We start from the raw sequence: 19,224 nt of genomic DNA on the forward strand, positions 1-19,224 counted from the left end.
ACTACTGCCAATGAGCTGGCATAAGATCACACTGCACTCTGCAGGAACTTCTGCCACATGGGTTGTGTGCACTGTACATAATCTGTATCTGTGGGTAAACCCTCATTATTGGTGTAATTATAAATCACCTCCAGAACAGACAATCCCACATGTACTGGATACCTTTCTCCACGGTGGTCCACTTTCCTGGGTGACAGGTAACATCTTCCTTGAAGGGGTACCTTTCCTTCACACCTGACAGAAGTCACCTCCAGAGGCTGAGGGTTTGCGCCTTTTTCCCAATCACCTTGTTAATGTTCCCTTCCCTAGACAGGGATCCCAGCTTGTTGGCTTCCTGACTCTCTAATTCTTACGGTCTTTGCGTCATCTGTAACACAGAAAATTTTATTTGGTTGGTGAGATTTCAATCAATCTAAAATGAAAATATTTTTCAGCTTGGCTGCATATTAAAATAAAAATCTCTGCTGTTTTCAAAGTATAAATAGTTCTTCCTATGAAATACTCAGTTTGTAGTAATGTTCACTTATCCCAGGTCCACTATGGTATACAAGTCCACAAGCTAAAAAGAAATTATTTGCTTAGGAATTAGGACTCCATTCTGTTAACTTCCAGAAATACTATGGGGACTTCAGCAGAGCTGGACCGGCTCTTCAGTAAGGATCCAATTATGAACTGAAGACAATCCAAAGAAAAAAATCTCATCAAATGGCAAACCATCCATATAGGAAAGGATGAAATAGATGGAAATGAAAAATACATGCCTTGAAGCTTTAATGGTGCAGCCTCAGCCAATTCTGAAAACCTATGGATCCGGCCACCACAGGAAACAAGCAACATGCAGCATTTCTGTATTTAGTTAGGACATGCCAACCTGGGTGTTTTCCAGGCACAGCCAGCCTGCTGCTGCATATGGGCCTTTGCTTTGCCCTACTTGGCTGGAGAGAGGAGCTGTCACACTCCTGCCCTCCTACTCCCAGCACAGGCACAATATGTGAGACCAGACCACTGCTCATAGGCTGGCACAGGCAGGCTGACAGCTGAGGTTCTGCCGCCTGTTTAATGTAGGTCTCAATACCAGCTCACTTCTCTGCACAACCAGGAAAGAGCTGGCAAAGAGCCAGGTTCAGAAAAAGAAACTACACTTAAGCTTTGAAACAAATATTTGCACAGAAATAATGAACTTTAAAGACCAGTTAAGACTGGCTTGCATAGAAAATTTGCGTGCATTACACCTATTTATTTTGAGAAACACCTTTTAGTTACCTTGTGTAAAACAGGTGGTGTTCTCAGAACTACAGCATTGTGTTTATTTTTTAACTCAGAGTTCAACAATCAACTGCTCTGAGCTGGCATCTAGAAGAGTGAAAAGATTCCCTTCACTAACAATACCAACCAGGACTATTTATCAAATGCTTCAGAGACAGGAGCAGCACAGTCTGGTGAATACAAGTATTGTAGCACCTGCTCTTCAGATAGCTGTGACTGACTGAGATCATCTTTGTAACCATTGAACATTGCTCAGAGGCAGAAATGAACTGTACAAAATGTAGCATTTGGAACCCTTACACACTGTTTCTAGACAATTAGTCATTGTCCCCATTGCCTCCTACAGAATAGCTAAGACTTCTCCTGCCAATGTCTATATGTTATTTCATCCTCCTGTCCTCATCACATGGCCTATCCACATGACAGTAGCTCTGATATTGAGTCTGTTTGCTGTCTGAGGTAGGAGCTGTTCCCTCAATTTCCTGTCTGTACAGCTCTACATTTACAAGTGGAACTGACTAATCAGTGCAAAAAAAGATAGAAGCAAACATCTGAAAAAATATAAAGTAAAATAAATTTTATGGAGGAGGAAACCATGTATTGTCTTGATCTGTTACAGTTTTTAGCACATACTAAGGAAGCAAATGCCTCAGCAGGCTCAAATTCAGTATTTTTGCATGAAGCTCGCTGCTTTGCTGTAAGATAGAGTGACAGTTTCTGTTTGCCAGTCCAAGTTAGTCAGGAGAGCTGAATTTATCACATATCTCCACAGTTTCATTACTGCTTTGCTCATTAACTGTCCCGGAAACAGTAGGAAGGTGATAAGGAAAAAAAAAACAGGCCTTACAGCCCATCAGCTCCAAGCACACATTGTTCCACAGAAAAGCATCCTCCAAACCCTGAACCAGTATCAGTACAGCTATCTGGAAAACAAACTCTTGAACTGGCAGATCAAAGGAGCAGCATTAGAAAAATGCTTGAGTTAGTCCACTGTCAGTATGCAAGCCCCACAGCGAGCTGCATCTCCGAGCGTACTAGCATCTGAGCTCCACCATTCTGCCCATGAACAGAGCTGTTGTCCACCTGAACTATATAATGTTTCTTCCACATCAAAAGTAAATACATATGTCAGAGGTCCAAAGGTCCAGCATGTGGATTCTTATTCAGAAGGTTAATATGTGCTTCATTCAGGCCTGAAACATATGGGTACAAAACAGCAATTAGTCAGCCAGAGACACAGACACAGAATAGTATCACAAAAAATGCCAATCCCAGTCAGATTTTTTCTTAAATTATTATTTTGAATCCTTCTAGGTCTCACTTTTCCACTTACCTCCAGAGAACATTTCTCACATCCTAGTCTCAAGAGCTACAAATTCATTTTACTCCTACTTTGAAGTCCAAATTCCGACATCAAGTACCATGACACTGACACTTAGACTGCTACTACTGACAACACTGTGCTTCTTGGTGACTATTCTTGGAAGCAGCCCCTTGCCAAACCCAACCTGAATTTCCTCAGTGTGAAAGATTCTGCTTGATTTAGGTGAACCTGTCTACTGTTTCCCTTGATACCTGGCCTTCCTGTTCATAACCTGTCCTTTGATTTTCTGGAGAAGTTATGTTTACCTTAATGTGCCATAATATTAATGTTAGCTTCAAATGCTGTACCCATAGCGATGACATAAAGAGCTGTGGTGAACTCTCCCAGGGAGACTCCATTAGCCTACATTCAGCTGTGTCCAGTCACATCAAGAAAGAGGTAACAGTGCAAGCTTTAGCAATTTAAATGGGACTTGACTTTCTCTGCTTAAAATCATTTCTTCCTGGTCCCTTAATTGCTGCTGCAGGTGAGTTCTGGACACTTTTCTACAGCTCTTCCTGGTTCTTTCACATCTCAGCTCCACTTTGACTTCTTATATCCTAGCACAGTCTATTTGGCAAGGCCTGAATAAAACACACCATGAAGCTTCACAGAGACAGCACAGCAGAGGACCTCCTCTGCTGCTTTGAACCAGTTTTACTCCACTAAACCAGTTGTTGTGACTAGTTAGAGAGCATTTTGTATTGACAGGGAAGTCCCCATCTTATTCTATCACACAGTGTTTCTCAGAGACAATCTTTCCCTGCAAAAGGTCTTCCTAACTGTCTCTAAGCTGAGTCCATTAAGGAATCACTGAATGACTCGCTTGCTGTTGCAGCTGTAGGTATGCAAACTTTCAGGATACAACACAGGTTTGCTCTGACAGTCTCCTTAGATCATAGCATCTTTGCAGTCTCAGGAAATGTATTTGTTTTTACCTCCCAAAAAGAAACTGGCCTTAAATGAGCTGAAAGAGAGTAAGAGAAAGCAGAGAGAATCCCAGATGCTTTATTTTTATTCTCTTATTCCTCAAAAGATAATGGAGGATTTTGATACAATGTATTTCAGATTTTCTTAATTTCTAGAGAGAAAATCCCTCCTGACCTCTGTTAGTGGATGTAATACTCCCCTGACCCCTTCTGAAAGATCAGCTGAAAGACATACAGGTTAAAGAACAAACACAGCACACCTTGGTTAAGGTACTGATTGACTAACAACAAACATTCAGGTACATAGCATCTGGCTCTCTGCTGAAAAGGAAAAGTGAGTCATTTCCTGTTGACATTTTTGGGGCAAAAAAACCTTAAGTACTTGGAGTTTAGGCAAATAAATAAAATTAAAGGAAGTTTCTAGTGTGAATGGATATTGGAGGTGGAAGGGAATGAAATCACTCCTTTTCACCTGTCCTGAAGAAGCAGCATTCAATTCTCTCCAACAAAAACTTGTATATCCTGCTCACGTGGTCATGATTAATTACCTAACCAAATTTGGGGTTAGAAAAGAATTATTTTTCCATTTGAAATGGAAAGGCCCTATCAGGACTCAGGCAGGGGAGGAGAAGAGGGGTGGAGAAGCAGCTCCTGCAGGTATGTGGTGAACGGTTCCTTGTGATGAGTCCTCTGGGAGTTTTATTCAACAGATCTCCCATTGCCATCAACAACAGAGCATCTTGGACTTACATATTAAATATCCTATTTTATAAAAGTGGCTATAGGTATAAAATAATGCTATTAATTCAGACTTGAATTATATCATCTATCAATACATTCTTCCTTGTGAACACCCTGATCAAATTGCGTGCATAAGGGAATGTTATGCACACACCTTCTTGTCTGTGGGTTTTGAAAACCACATCCTACAGCCATCAAATGGCATTAGGAGGAGAACCCCTAAGGACTGAGAAAGACATGCAGAGCTGAAGTTCTGAGGTGTTCCCACACTGTAGCTTTTCAAAGTTTTCTCAAAGACTAGGGGCCAAACAGTACAACCAGAATGAAGATAAGCAAGCAACAACAGTAGTAAAATAGCAAGGTGTGGGTTTACTCCATGCTGATTTCAATCTGGAATAAGTATCTGCTCATTCAGTCTGGCCAGCACAACTTTAGTGCAAAAGGATACAGGTGGGTGTCACAGTGACATATGTTTGCTTAAATACGTGTCTAAGTTGGGTCATATGGATTGGCTATGCCAAAGAACAGCCCTCTATATAGTGGTGATGAACATCCCAGGTCTGATGGAGAAGTGACTGGAAGTTACCTAATCATCAACAACCAGAGCAAAACATCTGACCACAGCCCTGCCCTTCAACCTGGTCACTCCTGAATGTTTGAGCCAGGTTCTGTGAGCTATTTTTGACTTGTTCTCACCTTTACTTCTCAAGAAGGGAAAGACTGGTCTGTGTCAGGTATTATACGCTGAAGATTTTAGCCAAATACCGGCAATCTTCAGTTGTTTGTGTGGTAGGTATGCCATTCTCACACAAGTACTACAGCTTTCTCTCTCTTACTGCAGATCCTTGCCATACAGTAAGGCTGTCCTTATCCTTTGCTGCTCCTTCAATGAGAGAACTATGTACCTTGAATCTTGCAGCTTAAACAGAACCCTAAGAAAAGCCAGTCATATACATGGGGTAAAAGCAACCCCCTCATTTTTCTCTATACCACTAAATAGACTGAAGAACATATAGCAGCAGTTTGCTAAACACAGTGCTGCTGTTGGACTACGTACCCAAGAGAGTGGGGCTGGGGTTTGGTGTGAGAACTGTACCTGTTTGTTAAAAAAACTGTGGGAGCTAAAGGGAAGAAGGAAGCAAAAGAAGTGCTGCTCACCATGTACTGCCTCCCACTGTGCCTTGATGTGAGCCCCTGAAAGTCCTTTGGCACAGAAGAGGCAACAGTCTACATGGGTAGTGCCAAGTCTTAGAGTCCTGCCAGCCCTTCTGCAGGTTTGTTAACACTTTTCCTACCTTCATTAAGGGCTGAAATTCAGGATGACTGCACTCTCAGTTTCTTAACATCCTCAGAGCTCTATGCTTCAGGACAAAGCTGTGCATCACACTGTCAGCTTCTCAAAGACACTGCAGTCCCTACGGATAGAGGAAGGTCTTGGTTGAGTTAGATCCCAATTGGCTAGCTACTAGAGGGAAGAGGAGTACTGAGTCTCAGTACCTCTCAATGCTTATTCAAAAGCCAAGGGGTGTATTTCTACAGTTTAAGTGCCAAAGTAGCTTTTAAAAGTTGCCCTCCCTCAACAAAAATTCAGCAAGACCTAGCTGTTTAAAATGGGTTTCAAAACTGGGCTGAGAATAATTCATCTAGGCCTACTACGTGTTTCAGCACCTCTGACTTTCTTCATTGTGCATAACTTGCTCAAGCAAAACCTCTTTCAGTCTGAAATGTTCTAGCCTACTCTCTCAAACTTGATTTATTTTCCTTCTTTATGAAGTATTTCAGTTGGGCTGTTTGGGGTTAACTGAAAACACTTCAGATACCAGCAAGTACATATGAGTAATTGCAAAATATGAAATGCTTGAACTTTTCTGTGGGTTTAATGCTAGGAATGTTTCAAACTTATGTACTCTGCACATGCTTTCTTACCCTTTCTAGAAGTATGCATTACACTTATTAAGACGGACACACTGGGGGACTGTGAAAAGAGTCTCTTTTGAAGGGTTAGAGGAGGACTGACCTCATGGCACTCTGAGCTTGGGTCTGTACAGCCATGAATGTCGGAGAAGCTTAGTGAAATCAATGAGGCAGGCTTAGGTAGGTTTTCACTGCAGAAATTTTGAAGAGGTATCACTTATTCCCTACATGCCTGCTTCCTAAACTGTCCTTCTACACTAGGCTGCTGTCCTTGCCTGAAGAAATGAGTCTGCTAGGGTCCTCATTTGGCCTAAAACCCCAGTGATGACAGAACATAAATCAGAATGTCCTTCAGATCTTTCCTGTTCCTCTGTGGCACAATCAGGTAAGATCTTCCTCGGCTCAGCTCCACATAGCCACATGGCAGCTCAGCTGCAGAGCTAGGGTTTCTTCATTTCTGCCTCAGGAACAGATTTCAACAGATGTTCAGAAAAAGTGAATGAAAGCACTGGACTGAACAGGAAAGACCCAGAAGAAAGCTTCAGGTCAGCCTCTCTATCAACAAAGCTCTGAGGGGCAGAAGTATGTCAAAGTGCAGTATTAAAATGCTTCTCACAAATACCACAGGAGGGGTTTAGCTGTCTAAAAGGCCTGGGCTTTCACTGGGATACTGTATCTTGCTCTTGGAGCAAAAGTGATACAAGTGTATGATGTGTTTACTCACAGAGCTGCACTGTTGCCAAAGTACTTGGCTGGTACAAAATCTTGCAGTTTTGGATGAGCAAAGTGGTGAAGAAAGTAGGGACCTCTATTGTTCTTGAGGTGAACTCAAAAAAACTAGCCTCAATATGTATGCAAGTTTTTTCTTTGTAGAAGAGTGTCAGCCACAGAGCTCATTGCAAATATGTTTGCCAAGAGAAGAAAGACCTGCTCTGTCCCTTGTTCATCTCGTGCATAAAGAACGAACTCACGTTCAGGGCTGCTCTCACACAGTATAATCAGTGTTGCTCCCCTTGCATTTAATGCAAGAATAGTGACATGCAATAAGGTGACTCTGCCTTTCTGCCTTTAAAGGAAAACTTGCTTAGTAAATACTCCTTTGAGTTTGGCTCTATTATATATTTGCTTCTGCATAATGCCCACAAATATGTCTGCTCTATCCATTATATACAAGAAATGTGCATCATCTAGTGCTTGTTTTCCCACCCCTGGATTTTCAAAGATCTGTTGAAGTTGTAGATCCAGAACATTTCAGGTACAACGCATTTCAGACCCTCACTTAAACAATTATGACAAAATTAGGCTTCTTCTTTCTGGGACTGATCTAACAGCAAAAAATGGTCATGAAAGCAAGGCTGTCCTGTCAGTCATAATTTGTACTAGGAAAATGCCCAAATCAAACAAAGATCAAAATTTCTTCACAGAGAAGAATCCAGTACAATGTTATATTTTCCAGTAGCTTTCTGTTTTGGTCTGTCTTATAATCAGAAACAGGCGGGATGAGATGGCAGGTGATGTAGAATGGAAAGACTGTGTGCCTGCAGGCAACTATAGAACAATCCTGAACACTTTCTCTCATCAATAAAGGATTTTTTTTCCCTCCATTCAGCACAATCTGAACCTCAAATAAATCTGAAGCCTTGCCCTCAGCTTAAAGACAGCAGTGCCCAACCCTGATTTCAACCCTTCTATCAAAGTCTCCTGGGCCCTGACCTTCTCTCCAAGTCACAGGCATTTGGCTCAGAGCCATCAAAACTCTAATCTCCACCTTTGAAGTATCAAGCAGCAAGGCCCAGATCTGTAAAGGTATTTAGGCTCCCAGACCTTCTCTACCTTGATAGTTGAGGCCGTATGTTTCAAATTGTCCATTGCCACCATAAAAACTAAGCACACACCTGGTCCTACAAGGATCCAAATTGCCAAACAATAGACTCAAAACTTGACCAAGAAAAAATAAAATGGAAAAAACAACACTGTAAAAAGTCTGTGCTCGGGAAAAAACTGTAGGCATTTCTGCAATGTGTCACCTGACACACCAAATGAGCCAACAACTGTAAGTCAAATATCTTCTTCCTCTTCAACAGGATCTACATCCTGCCCCTGCCCTTCCACAGATACAACACTGGGTGGAACAGGTTTGTTCTGCGGAGAAGTTACTGCCAAGACACACTCAAGTAGTAATTCAAGAATTCAAACACAGAAGTCTGGTATTATTATAGAGACCTTTAAGACCTCATGGCCTTTGGCTGCCAGTACATGACGTGTATGATCTTTTGCATATTGTCTTCAATATTTTACAACATCAGAATCATAGAACAGCTGAGGTTGGAAGCAATCTCTGGAGGTCATCTTGTCCGCTTAAAACTGGTTGCCAGGACTATGTCAAAGTGGCTTTTAAAAATCTCCAAGGAGGGAGGCTCCACCACCTCTCTGGGTGACCTGTGCCAGTGTTCAGTCACTTTCACAGTCAAAAAGTGTTTCTGGATATTTGGAGGGAGCCCTCTCTTTTTCAGTTTGTGCCCATTGCCTCTCATTGGGCACCACTGAAAAGAGCCTAGCTCCATCTTTATAACCTCCCTTCAGGTATCAGTACACTTTGATGAGATTCCCCTCCTGAGTCTTCTCTGAGTGAGTACCAGCTTCATATGAAAGATGCTCCAGGCCCTTAATCATCTTTGAGACCCTTCACTGAACTCTCTCTCCAGCAGCTCCGTATCTACTTTGTACCAAGAAGCCTAGAACTCAACACAGTACACCAGATGTTACTTTACCAGTGGTGAAAAGAGGGGGAAGATTTCCCAGTCTATTGGCAACACTCCTCCTAATGTAGCTTAAGGCACCATTTGCCTACTTTGCCACACAGGCATATTGCTGGTTCATGCTCAACCTGGTGCCCACCGGGGTGCCGGGTCCTTTTCTGCAAAGCTGCTATTTAGCCACTTGGCCTCCAGCATATACTGGTGCATGGGTTTATTCTTATCCAGGTGCAGGAGTTTGAACTTCCCTTTGCTGAACTACATGAGGTCAAGGTCCCAGTAAACAGCAGCACAACCCTCCGGTGTATCAGCTACTCCTCCCAGTTTGGTGTCATCAGCAAACTTGCTGAGGATGCACCCTGTCCCACCATCCAGATCATTAATGAAGATGTTGAAACAGTGTTGGACCCAGTATTGATCACCGCAGTGCACCACTAGTTACTGGCCTCAAACTTCATGCCACTGATCACTATACTTTGGGCCCGGCCATTGAATCAGTTTTTGATCCACCTCACTGTCTGCTCATCAAGTCCATACATCATCAGCTTCTCTAAGTATCTTATGGGAGACAGTGTCAAAAGCCTTACTGAAGTAAAGGTGGACAATACCTCTACCCTCATCTAGTAAGCCAGTCATTTCATCAGAGAATGTTATCAGCTCCATTAAGCAGGACCTCCTCTTTGTAAATCCATGCTAATACCAATCATATTCTTTCCAGGCATGAAAAGTTTCCAGGATTAGTTGTTTTACCACCTTCTCAGGGGTTAAGATGAGGCTGACTGTCCTGTAGTTCCATGGGTACTCCTTCTTGCCCTCTTTGAAGACAGGAGTGACATTTGCTTTCCTCCAGTCCTCAGGAACCTCTCTCAATTACCATGACCATTCAAAGATAATCAAGAGTTATTTTCCTGAGAGAAAGAGAGAACTCAAAAGAACTCACAGTTGAAATTCATTGGGAAAGAATAACCAGGCAAATATGCAAGTATGTGGAAAACAGGTGGAAAAAATGCAACATATGGTTCATAGCAAACTAAAGAAGTACCTCCTCTGATCTTACAAGTGCCAATTCTTTTGAAATCTTTTGTTGCTGCTTTATTGTTTGTCATAGATGAGTGATTTAGGATCCTGCTTGCTGCAGACCAGTGTTAAGGTCACTTAAAGTGTAACTTAGAGTTTGGTGGCAATATTCACTCTTACCACTTACTGCATGGAGGAAACAGGCCAAGCAGAATCAGGTGAGAGCTGTTTCAGAGTGATTTCTGCAGGGATGGAGATGCAAAAGGGTAGAGGGAGGGCCTCCTGTTGAGTCATAAAGTTTAGAATGGACCCCTTGCTTTCTAAACTCCTTCTCAGAGAGGAGCCTAGGTGTGGCTGGATCCAAACTTAGTCCCAGACCTGGTCCACAGTTCACGTCTAAGAAACATAGAGGGTAAGGGAAAACAGCTAACGGATTATATGTATTTATGGCCAAAGGGTTATATGTGCACACCTGATTCTATCACTTGGCTAGGATTTCTGAGTTTCATTATTCTGCATCTCAACCTGCTTACCTTCCTTCTAGGGCCTGGTGCTGGCTTGCTTGGAAGTCTGGAACCTAGGTGTCTTGAAGTAAGCTCTCAGTTAATAGAAATCAAAGTTCATAGAAATAAATAATTAAATGGAGAAGAACAGCAGTGGGTTGGCTCAAGCTGGGTGCCTTCGCAGAGATCCCAGCCTTTGCAGAGTTCCCAGACAAGACTAAAAGTTCCTGGGTAATTATATCCTTACAGACTATTTAGCCACCCCTCACATGATGATTCAGCCCAACAGTAATATTTCAGTCTGGGGTCTTCTTGATTATCATTGGATTCTTCCACTGCCTTCAAACAGGCCCTTGTTTTGTTTAGCTGCAGACATTGTTTACAGTCCATAGGCACTTCCTGTGGCCTCAGAGGTGTTGTATTGTCTGAATGAATCCTTTTTTTGTTCAGCAAAGTGCAAAACAGGCCTTATCTTGCAGGTGTCCATGATAGCTGCTTTCGTTTTCATTAAGCAGATACAAGTTTGGGGAATATGAGTGGAACTTTACAATATAAAGCTTAAGATTTCAGCAAACTAAACTTACTAAGTAACATGAAGCAGATAGTATATAATAAATCTAAGTGATCCATTCTATTTAAAATGCATTTACTTAAGCTACATAATTAATACAAAACTGAAACTGAACTCATCAAGAGATCTGTGATTAGTAAAAGTCCATTGCCCTACAGCCACACTTGTCTAGCAGAGAGAGCTCACAGTAGGCTCACCCAGGCTGTCTTATTTATGAAATGAAGTGGTTAGTTCATACCCAAATTGCATACAGTGGGAAAGGTCACAAGAGTCAGTGTTCAGTGTACTGTCCTCCTTCCTTGTGGGTTTCCTAAAAGGTGGTTTTGGCCCAGGTACAGCTCAGATCTTTACCTCCTTTGGAGCCTGTACCAAACTGCTGCTGTTTTCGTTAGGGGGGGTGTTTCAAGTGCATCATTCATGTCATTCTTCCATTCCTTCAGATGCTTTATTTATCAGCCTACCTTGTAGATAGCAACAAGATAAAGTGAGCAGCTACAAAAACACTGTGCTAACAGAATACAAAAGTTATAAACTGCCATGGGTACAAAGGAATTAATTAAAACCTATATCAGCATAGCACATTGATCACAAGTTAGAGAAAATTTTCAGCATTAGTCATGGCCACTACTGTTGAATTGTTTGTGTATACGCATAAATCTGTTCACAGAGGAAGAACCGATCAGTAACATTTAGAGCTGCTGTATGCTGACCTGCTTACAGGAGCACTTCTGCTATAAATTTATGTGATAGGTTGAATGTGTGTGTTTCAGAAAAAACAAGCAGAAAGGAGAGAATGGTTGGAGACAAGTAATTCTTCTGCAAATGCTAAGGCCCACTGTCAGAAATCAATAGACAGGAAAGAACTGCAAGTACCCCAAGATGACCTTGAAAGTCAGGGGTCCCACAGGTGACTACAGCAGCTCAGAGCCCTGTGTGAGAAGGGCAACTGCATGGCTCCCTTGGGACATGCAGGCCCCAGGACCTAAAAGGGGTCAGAGGTACAGATGCAAACAAGCCACAGCAAAACACAGCCTTGCAAAGGTAAGAAGCAGCTGGTATCAGACTTCTAGAGTTCTGGCTGCTTCTATTTCCCAGACTTGTGCTTGGAAGACTAGCTTGTTTGAGGCAGGTGCCATACACGACCCTCAGGTTCCCTGCCAGGAGACACCTGCAGGTTCCTGTTGTTCTGAACAGATCTGCATACTCTTGGCAATGCTAAAAACACAAGGTGTCATTGATACTATCTGATAATATCCACAGAGTAGGCTTTGCAGTGGTAATGTAATAAACAATTCTAAGAGTTAGAGATGTTTGTTCATTAAAGCTTCTTAAAAGGAAACGCTCAGGGGTTATTGAGTTAGAGATGTTTGTTCATTAACACTTCTTAACAGGAAACGCTCAGGGGTTATTGTGCAACTGCCTTAAGTGTTCGATCCTCTAAAGGTGGGAGGGGAGCAGGGGTAGGTGAGAAGATAGGAGATTAACTGCCTGACAACAGAGGACACATTCGCAGAAAGAATGAGTGACGTGGCACTCTGAGCAACGAACCCGGGACCCTATAAAAAGGCTGGAAGAAGTTTTTCCGGCGCGCCATTGGAGAAGCCAATTTCATGGCAGCCCAGCGCTGTCTTTGCTTATTGCATTGAAATCCATCGGGAATAAATTTGTGTTATTCAAGTTAATTTCGAGTCAAAATTTATTACAATTTGGTGCCGTGACTCGGATGAAGGATATTCGGTGGCAACCCCTCTAAGGGAGGCGCCCCTCTTCTTTTTTTTAAGCGGCCCTTGTGGGACTCTTGTCACCGGATCCTTTCCCAACGAACATTCTAAATTGCAATAAGCAAAGTAAATGCCGGCAGCCCCTTAAACTTTGTGCACGAAGACCCGAGTGAAGACGCAGGACGCGTGAGTATAGGCCGGTTATCCACTGGGTTGGGGCTGGGATTCCTGAGATACAGCGGAGGGTATCTCAGAAGATGGGACAGAAGAAAAGTAGGCATTCTGTTCCCATGGGAGGGCAACCGCAGGAAAGGCTTCCCCCAGTTCCTCCAGATAGTCCGTTAGGATTAATGATTAGGTATCAGGATGATTACCCCTCTAGGCAGGGTAAAAGCAAAACGAAAATGATACACGATTGAATGGAAGTTTGGGGTGGTAAAGAGATCCGTAGGGACCACCTATATTGGCCAGTTTTCGGATCATTTGAGGACTGGATCTGTCAGGCTTTAAACATTTATGTTAATTCAAAGGAACCTTTTAGTTCAGAAGAAAGCGAATATGCATTATTATGGATAAGATCAGAGACTAGGGTTAATCTATACCCGTTAAAAGAAAAGGGGGGTGATAAACATGGCCGCCAGAGAAATAAGCGGCATGAGGAAGAGATCCCTGTGACACCCCCACCTTATGTACCACCACCGCCACCCCCAGTACCAGTTCCTAGACCAGTCCCTAGTCCACCCCCTTCGGCACCGAACCCAGAGGGTTCGGATAATAACCAGTCCACAGGGCCTGTCACGCGTAGCAAGACTAGACAACAGCAAACACCAGGGCAACTATATCCACTGCAACAGATCACAATGGGAGGACCTCAGGCGGGAATGGGATATGTGGAGGTACCTCTTAATTCCAGGGATGTTAGAGGTTTTAAAAAGGAAATGGGGAGTTTGCTAGAAGACCCGTTGGGAGTAGCAGAGTGGGTTGACTAAATTTTAGGGCCCAACGTATACACAAGGGACGAGTTGCAATCGATAATAGGAATATTGTTCACTGAAGAAGAGAGGGGAATGATCTGTAGGGCTGGTATGTGGATTTGGGATGAACAGCTTCAGCAAGGTCCTGCAGCGGACACAAAATGGCCGCTGCAAAGACCTGACTTGAACAATCAGGATCCATTACATAGGGGTCATATGCAAGACCTACGGACTATATTAGTCCAAGGCATTAGAGAGTCTGTTCCAAGGGGTCAGAACATTGGCAAGGTATTTAGTGAACACCAAAAGAAAGATGAAACACCAACAGAGTGGTTGGAACGGCTCAGGAAAAACTTACAATTGTATTCGGGGCTAGACCCTAGTACCCCTGTGGGAGAGGCGCTATTAAAAACACAATTTGTAGCTAGATCTTGGATAGATATTAGGAAAAAGCTAGAAAAATTAGGAGATTGGCAAAATCGTGGATTAGATGAACTATTGAGGGAAGCTCAGAAAGTGTATGTTAGGAGAGAGGATGAGAAAGAGCGGAGGACTGTACGAATGATGGTTGCAGCAATCAGAGAAGGTACAGCCCAACAGCAATGGAAATCCAGCGACCGAAGGGCACAGTATAAGGGGCCTAGTCCTAAGGCAAGACCTCTTGATGACAAGACTGCAATGGAACGGGGTGAGCCGATAGAATGCTTTTACTGTGGAAAGAAAGGGCACATGAAGCGGAACTGTAGGAAGAAAATGGCGGATAAGAAAATGTTTAAAGCGGAATAGGGGTGTCAGGGGCTCTTTTTGCTGGGGACCCAAAAGGAACAGAGCCCTTGATAAGACTAAAAGTGGGTCCTCAGCAGCAAAAAATTGAATTTCTTGTAGATTCTGGAGCAGAATGATCTGCCATACAAACTTTACCCAAGGGATGCAAGATATCTTCCGACACTATGCAAGTAATTGGGGCAAAGGGAGAGCCCTTTCGGGTCCCTGTTATAAAAGGAGTAGTTATTGAAACCGATTTCAAAATAGGAGTAGGAAATTTACTTTTAGTTCCTGAAGCTGAACATAATCTCTTGGGATGGGATTTAATAATTGAATTGGGTGTTAATTTAGAAGTAACGGGGCAAGAAATTCGGATAAGATTATGTCCTCTCAGGGTGGAAGATGAAAATAAAAATTAATCCTGAAGTATGGTATACAGAAGACTCAGTAGGGAAGCTGGACATAACACCCTTTAAAGTTAAAATTTCTAGTCCAGAAATACCCATTCATGTAAAACAACATCCAGTATCCAAAGAGGGCCGAAGGGGATTAAAATCAGAAATAGAAGGATTACTAGAAAAAGGCCTACTCGAGCCCTGCATGTCTCCCTTTAAAATGGAGACTAGTACATGACCTGAGGGAGGTGAATAAAAGAACCATGAGTCGATTCCCTGTAGTGGCCAACCCGTATACCCTTCTGAGTCAATTAGGTCCGAATGATCAATGGTATAGTGTTATAGATTTAAAGGATGCCTTTTGGGCTTGCCCACTTGATGAAGAGAGCCGAGACTATTTTGCCCTTGAGTGGGAGGACCCAGATACGCATAGAAAACAACAATTGCGATGGACTGTGCTTCCCCAGGGGTTTATGGAGTCACCTAACTTGTTCGGGCAAGCTTTAGAACAAATTCTGCAGGGATATGAGCGCAGTCCAGAAGTGGTACTAGTGCAATATGTAGATGATCTCTTGTTAGCAGGGCAAGATGAAGAAGTGGTTAGACAAGAAAGTATTAAATTATTAAATTTCCTTAGTCTGCAGAAGTCAAATATCTAGGACACTATATAAGCAGCGGGACCAAATATTTGGACCCAGAAAGAGTAAGTGGGATCTTGCCATTGCCAGCCCCAAAGTCTAAACGACAGATAAGACAAATATTAGGACTAACTGGATACTGTAGACAATGGATCGAAAATTATACAAAGAAGGTAAAATTTTTGTATGAAAAATTAACACAGGAAAAATTGGTACAATGGACGGAACAAGATGAGGAACAATTTGATTGCATAAAGAAAGAGCTGAGAAGTGCCCCTGTGTTGAGCTTGCCAGATGATACGGAAACCATTTTATTTGTTCACTAATATAGATGCAGGGACTGCATACGGGGTCTTGGCACAAGAATGGGCTGGACATAAAAAAAACGTAGTTTATTTATCTAAATTGCTAGACCCCGTTAGCAGGGGTTGGCCAACATGCCTACAAGCGATAGTATCAGCTGCATTACTAGTAGAAGCAGCACAGAAAATAACATTTGAAGGAGAATTGCATGTTTTGACACCACATAATATACGAGGGGTTTTGCAACAAAAATCTGATAAATGGATAACAGATTTTAGGTTGTTAAAATACAAAAGTATTTTAATTGAATCCCCTAAATTAACCCTAGAAATTACTTCCTTGCAGAACCCTGCACAGTTCTTATATGGGGAATCTAGCAAACAATTAACACATGATTGCTTGCAAACAATTGAAGAGCAAAAATAAACAACAAATAAGGAAACGAGTTCCCGGTGGAAGGGAACTCACATACCGGCCATTCTCAAGAATACAGATTGATTTTACAGAATTACCAAAGATTGGGCAATACCGCTATTTATTGGTGCTTGTAGACCATCTCCCGCACTTTGTGGAGGCATTTCAAACAACTAGGGCCACTGCTCGTACGGTAGCAAAAATATTGTTAGAAGAAATAATTCCCCGATATGGAATAACTGAAGCTATCGATTCCGACCGGGGCCCACATTTTGCATCAAGAATTATTACAGAAATATTTCAGGCACTAGGTACTGACTGGCAGTATCATACTCCATGGCATCCACAAAGCTCGGGAAGGGTCGAACGAATGAACAGAGAGATAAAAAAGCAGCTTACTAAATTAATGATAGAGACTAAGATGTCATGGGTAAAAAGTTTGCCCCTAGCACTGTTAAACATAAGGACCCAGCCAAGAACAGACCTCAGAATATCACCCTTTGAAATGTTATATGGAATGCCATTCGATTTAGAAACGCCACAAGATCACCCAAAAGTGAGTGATTTTCAGATGAAAAATTACTTAGTGAAGTTGTTGAAGTGAAGGAAATATCTTTGGGAAAAAGGGTTGGTGGTACAGCGTCCACCTCTGGACATAAAAATACATACCCTAGAACCTAGAGATAAGGTACTCATAAAAACATGGAAAGAAACATCATTAACCCCTCGATGGGAGGGACCTTATGTTGTTTTACTCACTACAGAAACAGCCATCCGAACTGCCGAAAAGGGGTGGACACACGCCAGCCGAGTTAAAGGTCCAGTCAAGACTAACGCCTGGACTGCAGAGCCCACAAACGACCCTCTGAAAGTTAAACTACGGAAACAATAAATGGACTTGGGCTTGTTGAATCATATCGTGCTAGTACAGAAAAACGATAAAGTTGTTTATGAATATCCCGTTTGTAAAAATCATAGAGTTAGATGTATTAATATAAGTTGTAATTGTTATCATTTTTATATGCTTTAGGTGCATAGTGTGCTGAAACAATTGGTAGTTGCATTGTATAGACGGTATTCCCCTAGAGGAATATGCAATCAATGTTACAATATAGAATTAGAAATTACAGATTTGGCATTGAAATCAAAAGTCGCACGAAAAAGAGATCCAACCCGACAGTCCTGACTGGTGGTGTATATACACCCACGAAATGTAGCCTGAGCGGTTTTGCTCTCACCCTAATGAACCAAACCCTCTAAAATACAAATAACAAGGGTGTGCTGTAGAACTACCATAAAGAAAATACCGTGCCACTCTCCTATAGTCAAAGACTATAATTGGGAAGCGTATAAACAAAGGCATGGAGAGCAAAAGCATTCAGGGTTTCCTGAAGAATATTCTTGCTGCCGAGAAGATGGTTTACCCCGTGGCTTGAAGCAACCGGGTCAATGGGCGAGGCAGAGGAATAAGAAATGGTGGAAACAAGAGCCTGAGTAGAACTATGCCAAAATATTGGCCGAGCTACCCCAATGTTAAGCGGCACACCCAGGCACTAGCTAAAAAGCAAGGAGGAATGAGCCAGAGTCAATGCAACCCAATCTGGCACACTATGTTGATGTTGCTATTATTCCTGAGCTATGGAGAAACAGCGCATAGACCGTATAAGTGGACTTTAATTCAAGCAGAGGAAAGTCGTGTGATTGGAGAAAATGTAACTGTAGGTGCACCCTCATTTAACGTAACCATTTGTGATTTATTAGGACATTTAGGTTCTGGGGAAGACTGGAATTTTGGTCACTGCAAATCTCCACACAAAAGGGGAAGTGCAGTATCAACTTATTGGTGCCCTAGCTCCAATCCAGGAAAGGGATATTGCAACTATCCTAATCAATATTATTGTGCTTATTGGGGTTGTGAGACAATCTCTCCCATCACTTTATGGTAGTTCTGACCCAGGGATTTGCAAAACATTAGAAATTACAGTCTTGCAACCGCAAGACCAGGGGTAGTCAATTGGCAAAACTTGGGGTGTAAGGATCTGGGAGACTAGGACTGACCGAGGGACACTTATAAAGATACAAAAAGAACCTGCCCTAGAAGGGAAATCCCAATCAATAGGCCCTAATGCAAGAATAACGGGGAAATTAGAGATAAATAAAACTTCTAAGATATTTCATATTAAAATGACAGATAGGTCTGATATAGATGCATTTACACAATCGGAAGAAGTAAACCCACTTTGGATTCTAATAAATGTGAGCTATCAGGTGATAACAAAACACACCCAAATTTAACAGCAGAATGCTGGTTATGCTTAAACACCAAACCACCATATTTTGAAGCTGTTGGACTCGGCAGAGTTGGTACGAAACCTGGTTTAGACAAACACCTTGGCTTACAACCCTCCTCTCTACTATAGCACGGCCGTTGATTCTCTTAATGCTAGTGTTGATGTTTGGACCCTGTATTTTTAATAAAGTAATAGCTATTGTGAAAAGCAGGCTAGAAGCAGCACATTTATTATTAGTTAAAGCAAAGTATGAGCAGTTACCCAATCAAGATGATACTGAGTTATTTGTATCAAGTAGTCAAGAATTACAACGCTTTAATGAACAAAATAAGTAGAAAAAGAAAAGGGGGGAATTGTAATAAACAATTCTAAGAGTTAGAGATGTTTGTTCATTAACACTTCTTAGAAGGAAACGCTCAGGGGTTATTGTGCAACATGGGAAGCCCCTGCCCTTTGTTATGCAATTGCCTTAAATGTTCGATCCTCTAAAGGTGGGAGGGGAGCAGGGGTAGGTGAGAAGATAGGAGATTAACTGCCTGACAACAGAGGACACATTCGCAGAAAGAACGAGTGACGTGGCACTCTGAGCAACGAACCCGGGACCCTATAAAAAGGCTGGAAGAAGTTTTTGCGGCGCGCTATTGGAGAAGCCATTTTCATGGC

The sequence above is a fragment of the Columba livia genome, chromosome Z (genome assembly GCF_036013475.1).
Source record: "Columba livia isolate bColLiv1 breed racing homer chromosome Z, bColLiv1.pat.W.v2, whole genome shotgun sequence".
Taxonomy (NCBI): domain Eukaryota; kingdom Metazoa; phylum Chordata; class Aves; order Columbiformes; family Columbidae; genus Columba; species Columba livia.